We start from the raw sequence: 11388 nt of genomic DNA, 5'->3' as shown, positions 1-11388 counted from the left end.
ATTGTGCTGGGCTTGTAGTGCAGGTGGATGCAATGTTTTCTGTGGTTGTACGTGGCCTACTGTGTATGGGAATGGCCGGCTCCAGTCAGAAGAGGGTCTCACTAAGATTCTGGAGTCTGTAAGTTCACATAGCCTCATTGGTTGGAGAAACAGCCAATATATGGCAGTGGTTCGGAGCTCACTGGACCACGGTGGACATACAGACAAATGCCGTCTCTTCCTCAGTGTGTGACATTGAACTTCCTCCTTAAAATCTCCTGTGTCAAGTGTGGATGATAAAAGTACCAACTCTGAGGGGCTGATGGGAGATTAAAAGAGGCACTATTTATTTATTATGTGGTTTTTTTTGTTTTTTAACGTCTATTCATTTTGAGAGATGGAGTGTGAGTGGGGGAGAGGCAGAGAGAGAGAGAGAGGGAGACATAGAATCAGATGCAGGCTCCAGGCTCTGAGCTGTCAGCACAGAGTCCGACATGGGGCTCGAACTCATGAACTGTGAGATCATGACCTGAGCTGAAGTGGGACATTTAACTGGCTGAGCCACCCAGGCGCCCCCAAAGAGGTACTACGTAAATGCATGACATGGTTCCTGGGATGTAGTACATGGTCACTAAAAGTTTACTGTCCTTGTTCATCTGTGTAGATCATCTCGTAGATGATCTGTGTGGTTCCAGCCAGCTCTAAACAGCTGTAACTTTTATGGCGTTGTGGAAAATGCAGTGGCAGATGACCTCCAGGAAGTTTAGTTGGCTGGAGTTTGGAGAATGAGGCCAAAGATCATACGAAAGCTTCAAGCCTGTGATAATGGTAAATGCTATTTTTGAGTTATGATACATTTACTGACATAATGGAGACTTTTCATTAAACATCCCTCTTGTTCTGCAATTACGCTTATATTTTTCTGGGAGGTGGGGGAAGCCAGGGAAGTATTCTGTGATGCCCCCTTGCTAGAGGCTAAAGACTTGGGGCTATTAACCTATTAGAAATGCACTGCCTGAGGAAAATGGTTCCTTTAGTAAATCTGAAATGACTGCAAAGGATATAAGGTCATATCTGGGCACTGATGGGGAAGAGGTGCTTGCTCGGGGCTGTGCCTGGCCTTGCTCACAGCCTAGCTCTGGGTCCAAAGTCCACTAGCCCGAGGCTCTTAGCTGGATGTGCTTACAGAAGACTGTCTTTGACTTGTGTGAATGATTGTCCTGGGTGCCCTGGCCTGGACTCTGATCGTACGGGAACATCACTGGAAACCTTTGTAACTCTCTCCAGCCTGTGACTCAGCTTAGCACGGCGCCTCTGGGGCAGGACGGTGAAAGGTAGCTTCGTGTGTGGACTGGTGTGGCTGGACTTGGGAGGCCGCCTAGCAGAAGAAATGAGTGATTGTAATGGCGCACTCTGAAACCCAATGCACAGAAACTGTCTATTATGGGGCTCTTGCGTTTTACTGTGACGTTTGGCCTTAACTCTGTTGTATCACACGCCCTGACTTTTAGCAAATGAGAGCCAGTGCAGTTTAGAATAAGCACCATAGCTGGTATATTTAACTGAGACATTGCATTTTAAAACCCTCTCTGCCTTGTCTCACCCCTCCCTCGCATTTCCTTCTCAGTGAGCAGTACCAATGTTCGTTTACCTTTTCGGGTTTTGGAGCGTCTCTGTTGGCTCTGGAGTTACCACAGTATCTGTAAGACAACATCATCAGGCACAGGGCAAGACTGCTGATTAGTGAGATCAGTGATATGATTGAAGGCATATAGATGAGTAATATCTTAAAACATTCAGTTATTCATTTTAAGCCCATTTAATCAAGGTACAATTAAAACAGAAGTTGGGAACTGAAATTAAAGAAGCCAAAATAAATCACGTTTGACCCTCAACTCCTACCAGTGACTTTTTATGCGTCAGTCTCCAAGATCAACTGCATGTCACGTCTCCGGGGCGGCCTGCTTACACTGATGCCACACCCTCCAATTCCTGCCCCTACATGTGTTCAGTGGTCAAGCAGGACGCCTTCCGTGTTGTCTCTGCCACCTGTGACGTACCTGGGCTTGTGCGTGGCTCAGGTTTTGTTCCGGTCACGGTGATCTATTCATTGCTACAGTATGGCTTCCAGGCTCCTTTCTGGGTTGGAACTGTCCACCACAGACAGCGTGAAGTCCAATCTGCAATGTGGGTTGCCTGCCTGGGGGTTGGCTCTCAGCTTGCACTGGCCTTTGCACGCGTGTCCCTTTCTGACTTCTGACTGCTGACCTGCCTCCACACCCGGCTATGCCCCTGTCTGTTGGCATCTGTGCTCCTTGGGTTCGGTGTGCTCCTGGCCCTGGTTTGCCCAGACACTTTCTGGTCCCTGCCTTCTCACCTCATCTCCTTTATGTGTCACTGTCTCTGTGTGATGACCCCACAGACCAATCCCTTTCACCCCTAATTGTTTTCACAAGATGCTGCCTTAGATTCTCTGCTGGCTCTCCAGATTACTGGCTGTGTCACGGGAGAACCCTGGGCTGGAGTCAGACTTTAATCCAGGCTTTCTACTTGCTAGTTGTGTAAACTTAGGTCATGTGGCCTCATTCATTGTGTTTCTTCATCTGCAAAATGGGAATAATGACAACAATAATGGTACCTACTCCGCTTACCTTAAAAGTGATTACTAGAACTGATGCCGGGCATATTTTTGGATTTTTATTTGCTAGCCATATACTTTCTCTGGGGAAGGAACCTTTCAAATCTTTCACCCATTAAAAAAAAAAACTGGATTGCCTTCTTTTATTGAGTTTTTAGAATTCTTTACATATTCTAGATAGAAGTCTTTTACCAGATAAAGGCTTTGCAAAAATCTCTCCCAGACTGTGCTTCCTGCTTCATTCTCTTAATAGGATCGTTAGAGCAAAAGATTTTAGTTTTGAAAAAGTTTAATATGTTATCTTATAAATATTATTTTTCCTTTTGTGTCCTACTTAAGAAATCTTTGCCTACCCAAATGTGTATTGCAACTGTGTTTTTTTCCTAGAAGTTTTATAATTTTTGTTTTTATACTCAGGTCTGTCATTCATCTTGCATGCATGGGTGTGTGCACGTGTGTGTGTGTGTGTGTGTGTGTGTGTGTGTGTACATGTACCATGTGAGGTCAGGGTTGAAGGTCATCATTAATCATTAGTAAAATAACCACCATTTGCTATCACTACATAACCATAAGACTAGATAAAATTAAAGACTGACCATACCAAATGTTAAAGATGATTTGGAAGAGTTGAAACCTTATACAATCCTGTTGGGAATGAAAATGCCACAACCACTGTGGTAAACAGCTTGATAGTTGCCTCAAAAAGTTAAACATACACTTAAACTAGCTGTATAGGTATTTACCCAACAGAACTGAAAGCATATATCCCTGTAAGACTTACACATGAGTATCTACAGCTCTTCTATTTGTGATTGCCCCAAACTGGAAACAACTCAAATGTCCAATTCGTAAGAGAATGGATAAATAAATTGTGGTATGTCTATAAAATGGAATACTAGTGAGCAACAGCCTGGCTGAATCTCAAAATAATTATGGTGAATAAAAAGAGACAAACAAATATTGTGCAAGTTCATCCAAATAAAATTTTAGAAAATATAAACTAATCAGAAAGTAGATTAGGGTTTGCCTGGAGTTGGGGGTGGGGTCGATGTGGAGTGATCATGAAGGGGCATGAGGAAGGTTTGTGGGGGTTGTGGGTACATTCACCACCTTGAGTGTGGTGATGGTTCCACAGAACATACATATGCTTAAAAATATGCAGTTTATTGTATATCGATTATCTTACTAAAGTTATTAAATGGGAAAATATTGGAATAAGTATCCACCAGTGTAACAAAAGTGGGGAGATCACAAGTCCCCAGTGAGATAATGCCCAGGAAACTGCACTGATAGCCTTAATCTGGTGTAGGAATGCTTATTGTCATCATTTGTCTGTGCCACATAGACTAGGAAATTTTCCAGTAAGGGAAGTAGACCAGTTTCTGGGGGCCCTCAGAATCTAGTTTTCCCAACCCCACCCAGTGGAAAATGTCAAGCTGATATTAGAACACATATGACTAGACAAACGATTGCACCCTAGGACATTCAGACCCTCCAGGGATTTCTCTCAGGCTTGACTATATCCCAGCCCCGTCATCTCCGTCTCTCACTCCCAACGAACAATGAAATGGTGGCTTAAAGTGCAGGGGCTCGCCTGCATTTAGGAGTTCTGGACCCGGCTGTACAGCAGAATTACAGAGAAACTTTTGGGAAATGTTGATGCCTGACTTTGTACCTGGAGATCCTTATTTACTTGCTCTATATTCTTAAAACTCCCCAGGTGATTCTGGGTGATTCTAACGAGCAATTAGAATTGAGAAGCACTCAAGTGGAGCCTTGACCCTGTACCATCACTTGCTCACCCCTGTGGCTGTGTCATTTCCAGCTCATTCTGTGCATCTCTAACTTTCTGTTCAGTGTTAGAAAATAGGCAGAAGCAATTATGGTGATGATGATGATGATGATGATAATAATAATAAACATTCAAATAGTGCTTGGCCTTTTTTCAAAGAATTTCCATGAGCATTTTCTCATTGTGTCTCATAAATAACCTGAGAAGTGGGTAAGAGAGAATGATATAATTTGTAATCCTTATTGTCTTTTTCCCAATTAATTATAAATGCAATAAACAGTCATTTAAAAATATTTTAGAAAACAAATATGGAAAACTATGAATAGAAAAAAATCATCTGTAATCCAGCCTCTCAGAGAAAACCAGGGTCAACCTTTGGTTTCTTTTAACATAGATAAAATTATGCACTTAATTTTTTTTTAACAGCATTGGCCACAAACTGTACCAGAGTTTTGTGACCTGATCTTTTCACTCAATACATTATTGAGAGTAACATTTTTAATGACTATTTTCTAGTATACTGCATGGAAACATGATTTATTTAACTAAGTCCCTATTGTTTGATAGCTTGTTTCCAAGTTTTCTGTATTAAAAATAACTGTATCCTTATGTGGAGTACCTGGAACTCTCATATACTTCTAGTGAGGGTAAAAATTCATACCACTACTTTGGAAAATGTCAGATAATATCTACTAATGTTGAATATGGGCATACCCTATGACTCAGCAATTACTCTCCCAGGTATATATCCAGAAGAATGTGTACAGTGTTCAGCAAAAGACAGGTACAAAAGTATTCATAGTTGCACTTCTAGTTATGGCCCTGACTGGAGACAACTCAAATATTCCTTAATAATAGACGCATAAATTGACTGCAGTATTCATGCAAGGGAATACAATATAGCAAGAAAAAATGAAGGAATTGCAATGGTACCCAACATCGTGATGACTCTCACAAACAATATGGAATGAGAAAAGCCCGACACAAAGAATACATAGAAACACAAGCATAATTAGTTTATCCTATTAGGAATTGAGCTAGTGATTACCTTGTGGAAGGGGCAAAAGGGTCTCTGGGTTTGTTTCTAGGTTTGGTTGGTGATAAAACTCTTCACTTTATGAAAACTCATTGAGCTGTATATTTATGGTCTGTAATTTTTCCTGTGTGAGTACTTCAAGAAAATTGAGTTTTTACTCACCACAAACTTTCAAGGCAACTCTTGCTACCTCCTTCTTTTGACTGGGGAAAATGTGATCTGAAAACTGTTGTGGGCTGAATTGTGTTTCCCCCCCAACCCCGCCTCAAAATTCTTATGTTGAAGTCCTAACCTCTAGTACCTCAGGATGCGACTGTTGGCAGAGAGGGGCTTTGAAAAGGTAATTCAGCTAAAGTGAGGCCATAAACAATCCAATCTGATTGGTGTGCTTAGAAGAAGAGGATATTAGGACACATAGAGAACCAAATAGCCTGAGAGAGGCCCATGTCAGGGCCCAGTGAGAAGATGGCCACGTATAAGCCAAGGAGAGAAGCCTCAGGTGTAATCAAACCTGCTGACACCTTGGTCTTAAACTCTAGCCTTCAGGATTGTGAGAAAATAAATTTCTGTCATAGAAGATGCCCAGTCTGTGGTATTTTGTTGTGACATCCCTAGCCGACTAATATAAGAATTGAGGTGTTTTTTTTTTTTCAATATCAAACATATATTACAGGGCTGAGCAGGATGTGAACATCCATCGTCTGACTTTAAATTGTATAGCCTCGCCAACACACCTGGTTTTTCATCTTTCCAGGAGAGACTGATGGTGCTGTGAGGCAGCTAAGGAGAGCACCATGTCAATGGGCCCACTGCTGCTCTCAGGAGGAAATATTTCTGGGCACCCAACAGGGCACATGGCTGGCTCAGTCCGAAGAACATTCAACTCTTAATCTCAGGCTTGTGAGTTCAAGCCCCATGTAGGGTGTAGAGATAACTCCAATAAATAAATAAATAACAAATGAGAGCAAGCCAAAGCATCCTTTCCTTCTATCAGATTGCTTGCTTGTGTGTGATGACTGTCACATTTACAGGAGACTTGCTGAAGTAAGGTGCATTTTTTCCCCCAAACTCAGAACTTTTGAGGGGCAGTGCTGGCTAGTAATTAATTGCTGCTGGTCATTAGAGTCATCTCATCCTCTGAAACATCCTGGGAAATGGCTAAGAGTGATAGTAAATGCGATTTCCTGTTCCTCTTGTTACTTCCATCTCCTCGAATTTGGCCTTTTGGGAGCTGAAACATTTTGTTTTTACATTTATCTGTTCTCAGTGATACTATAATGTTCACTTTTTAAGGTCTTATCATATTAGGGCTTCCTCAGAATGTTAGAACATCTGTTTCTAACTGTCAAAGAGAAGAGAGGGGGAAAAAATAACACATATTTGACTTTTAATTCAAAATACAACAAAATAAAATGCATGTTGACCTGACTAGCTTCTGGAATTTTCCTGATAAGCAAGTAGAGTAAAGGGATGAAGAAGGGATTTGGAATATGAGTTAGAGAAGGTCATGCATCTCATGGGGTCTTAATTTATCTCACTTTGGAGAGTGCATACAATTTCCTTTCAGTTCAACAAGTATTAGTTGAGAATCTACTCCTTGTTGGATATCATATCATAAACAGTGTGAGAGGGGTCCCTTCTGTTAAAAAATTTTGAGCTTGTAAAGTGGCTCTGCCTATGATTTCTACAAGTTATGTCTTAAGAGAGTTTTTAGGCTGTGGTGTAGAAAGGAAGAACCTAGGAGGGGACTGCTGGTCTCCCTGAGTTGAAAAGTCAGAGCTGAAAGTTCTCCAGGGTTCAGAGGGCAGAGCACAAGGGAGGAGATTGCTGCACAGAAAGGAAACTCCAAAGATCTGCAGGGGGTCCCCTTGAGCATTCAAATGAGTACTGGTCAGTATATACAAATGAGGAAACCACTTGCAGTGAGGGAAGGAACTATCCAAAGAGACTAGAAGAAGCAATGCCCATTGTTCACACAGAGCCAGGAATAGTGTCTGTCCACACCAACCAGGCTAGAAAAACTCATAACACGTGGGACATAAAGTAGAGTCCTCAGAAAAGTCCTCAGTAGTGGACTAACTAGCTGTATATTGTGTATTGCTCTGGTCCTGTCTAAAAAATCTTAAAAGCAAGACCCTGAAGCAACAATTTTTCCAATTAATATAACTATGTACCAGAACAAAAATATAAGAATTTAGGAATATGAAAATATTCAGAAACATGGTAAAATTCATAATGTCTGGTATCCAATAAAAAATTACCAAGCATGCAAAGAAGAAGTAAAATACAAACAAAATGAAGATAAAAACCGATCAGTTGAAACTGACACACTTACTCCACAACTGAAAAATGCTAAACCTGTTGGACAAGGACATTAAAAACACTTATTATAATTATATTCTATATGTTAGAAAAGGTAACTAGAGACATGATAAATATAAAATGCCCAAATCAGAGTTCTAGGGATGAAAACTACAATGTCTGAGATGAAAAATACACTGGATAGAATAAAGGTAGATTACACATTGCAAAAGTAAAGAGTTTAAATTTGAAGGCATTAAACAGCAACTATCCAATGTGAAACACAGAAAATAAACTGGCTGGGGGGTGGGGTGCGCCCGGGTGGCTCAGTCGGTTGAGCGACCGACTTCGGCTCAGGTCATGATCTCATGATTTGTGAGTTCAAGCCCCGGGTCAGGCTCTGTGCTGACAGCTCAGAGCCTGGGGTCTGCTTCGGATTCTGTGTCTCCCTCTCTCTCTGCCCCTCCCCACTCATGCTCTGTCTCAGAAATAAATAAACATTAAACAGATTTTTTTTTTAAAGAAAATAAACTGGGGAGAAAAAGCACCAGTGAACTGTGGAGTAAGTTCAAGCAGTATATTTGGACTATATTTAGAATCCTCCAAAGTAGAGGGGAGTAGAAAAATTTTTGAAGAAGCAATGGCTTGAAGTTTTTAAGATCTGATGAAAACTGTCAATTCACAGATTCAGAAAGTTCAATGAACCCCAAGAGCAAGAAAACTGCATAAAAACTACATCATCGCATCCTAATCAAATTGCTCCAAATCAATGATAAAGAGTAAAACATCAATGATAAAGAGTAAATCTTAAAGGTGGCCAGGAAAAAGGGGCATATTACATAAAGAAGGAGAAAGATAATAACAATAACAGATTTCTTCTTGGAATTATTCAGGGATGGAGTTAGCGAAACAATATCTTTACTGAAAGAAAAAAAAATCCATCAATTTAGCATCTATACTCCACAGAAATATCTTTTAAGAAATGAAGGCAAATAAAGAACTTTGCAGACATTCAGGAGTTGAAGCAACTCATTACCAGCGTATTCACATTATAGATAATTTTAAAATAAATTCTTCAAGCAGAGGAAAATAATGTCAGAAGTCTGTACATAAAAATGAATTTTCCCGTACCAGAAATTCATGAGTGAGGTTTTTTCTTATTAAAGTCTCTTTAAAGGATATTTGCTATTTAAACAAAAATGATAACAATGTGTGTTTATTACATATATAAAATTAAAATGCATGACTGCAAACTAAACTCAACATAGCAAAAGAGGGGAAATAATATGGATCAGACTGGAAATCAATGAAGTAGAAAAAAAGAAAAAGAAAAACAATGAAACCTAAAGCTGGTTCTTTGAGACAACCAATAAAATGGATAAACATATAGTATAGTCAGGCTGATCAGGAAAAAAAGAAGACTCAAATTACCAATATCAGGAATGAGAAAGGTGGTATCACTAGAGATTATATATGTATATATATATATATATATATACACATATATATGTATATATATTTATATGTGTGTGTATACATATATATGTATATATATATGTATATATAAATTCTTTTTTGAAAGACAGGTGCAAGTGAGTGAGGGGCAGAGAGAGAGAGAGATGGAGAAAGAGAGAGAGAAGTGGGGCTCATCTGAAGCAGGGCTTGTGTTCACCTGAAGTGGGGTTCGAGCTCACAGATGTGAGACTTGAACTCACAAACCACGAGATCATGACCTGAGCCGAAGTCAGATGCTTAACAACTGAGCCACCCAGGCCCCCAAGATTCTATAGATGATAAAAGGGAGAAGAAGGGAATGCTATGAACAACATTATGCCAACCAATTTCACAACTTAATTGAAATGGGAAAACTTTTTGGAAGGCAGAAGCTACCAAAACTCACTTAAAAATAAATAGATGGCCTGAATAGCCATATGTTTATTAAAATACTGAATTTGTAGTTTTAAAGAGAACTCCAGATTTAGATCATTTTGTTGGGGAATTATTCCAGACATTAAAAAAAGCAATGATACCAACAATACAAACTCTTCTAGAATATGGAAGTGAAAGAAATGCCTACCAACAGTGTCAGGGACCAGTGCTACCCAAATACCGAACCAGTAAAGACGTTATGAGAAAAGAGGGCTACAGACCCATATCACTCATAAATATAGATGCAAAAAATTTAAAGCAAATTTTAGCAAGTCTAATCTGACAATGTGTAAAAAAAGATAATATATGATGGCCAAGTGGAATTTATCCCACGAATGCTGCCTTAACATTCAAAAATCAATCAATTTAATTTACCATATTAACAAACTAAAAAGGAACAAAACATAGTATCATCTCAATAGATGCAGGAAAAAAAACATTGGATACAATCCTACATCTATAGTTGAAAAAAGCTCTCTGTAGACCAGGAGTAGAATGGAACTTCCTCTGATAAAAGGCATCCTTGAAAACCTAGTTAACATTATATAAAATTAACTTAAAATAGATCACAGATCTAAATGTAAAGCCTAAAACTGTAAACACCTAGAAGAAAACATGGGAGAAAAACTTTGCAGCTGACCTCAGAATAGGAAGAGCCAGAAAAATCGCTGACTGGAAGGACTGCCATCTTCGGAAAAGTCAAGATTGGAGGCAGCAGGGTAAGGTCAAACAAGCAGTTTCTTCAGCTGTCCCTCTACAGAGGCCCCTGGAAGCATCATATCTCTTCGTTGTGCTTGGTGCTTAATAGCCCATGAAGGCAATTGTGTGTCTCCACCAAGGCATAGCAGCCGGCATAGGTGAAGTTTCAAGGGGCCAATCATCATCAACGGGACTGTGCTAGAAAGAAGGTGCAGAGAATAGAAAACACAGGAAGTGCTGTATCTGTACATGCGGGCACACACATGCAGCACAGCGGTGCCACCCCACCTGACGTAAGGTAGGCTTTCACATTTGGATTACGGTGCTCTGCTCGTCAGAGGCAAGGCCAGGATCTGAACATAATGTATGTGGGGGAAGTGGCGTATATGTGAGGAAGCATACGTGTATTAACACCATAACACCAACTGTGTGCTAGGCAGGGTTAGGTACTTGATACGTGCTGTCTTATTTCACTCACATAATGATCATAGTAATAGGTATTATTCTCATGTCATAGGATCATAGAAGTTATGTAACTTTCCCAAGGTCAACAGCTGCTAAATGCTGTTGGTGCTCACATTAGTCTGATCACTGTGCGTGCGTGTGTGTGTGTGTGTGTGTGTATGTGTATTTTCCATGACATCATCTGTCTCCATAAAAGCAAAAAAACCCGTCTTGCTAGCTTGCAAAGAATAACATGGTTATCTCTCCAGAACTCGAAAGTATAAGCCCAGAAAAATTCTATCCTTTTATGAAAAAAGCAGTTGTTAAAAATTCTTGACAAATCTAAAGTATCCTAAATGTTTGGGGGTAAAGCCATGCATCTGCCTGCATTGGAAATAACCTGAAATGTGCCCTCCTTGAGTGTTTCTTAGCAAAAAGATGTGAGGGTGATGCCATCTTTGGCCTTGAAACAAAAGAGATTTATGAACAAATACAGTGTTAGTGATTCCAGTAGGACTCAGCCTAAGAAGAAGTGATGAAAAACAACAAATCATGATGCTACAGAAGAGT

At 40.0% G+C, this 11388-nt stretch overlaps 1 long non-coding RNA gene across 1 annotated transcript; it reads right to left on the bottom strand.

The window, feature by feature from the left end:
- Positions 1–511: 511 nt before the first annotated feature.
- Positions 512–10515, bottom strand: LOC124510872 (uncharacterized). Its single transcript, XR_006961774.1, has 3 exons — positions 10316–10515; positions 1631–1679; positions 512–1357 (listed from the first exon to the last, which is right to left on the bottom strand). It is a non-coding gene; the product is annotated as an uncharacterized LOC124510872 (long non-coding RNA).
- Positions 10516–11388: the final 873 nt, after the last annotated feature.

Source organism: Lynx rufus, unplaced genomic scaffold, assembly GCF_022079265.1.
Source record: "Lynx rufus isolate CCGP_SWC_20201006 ecotype Redwood Valley unplaced genomic scaffold, mLynRuf1.p SCAF_1, whole genome shotgun sequence".
NCBI classification, from domain to species: domain Eukaryota; kingdom Metazoa; phylum Chordata; class Mammalia; order Carnivora; family Felidae; genus Lynx; species Lynx rufus.
Note: the sequence above shows the minus strand (reverse complement) of the source record. Positions and strands in the feature narration are given on the sequence as shown.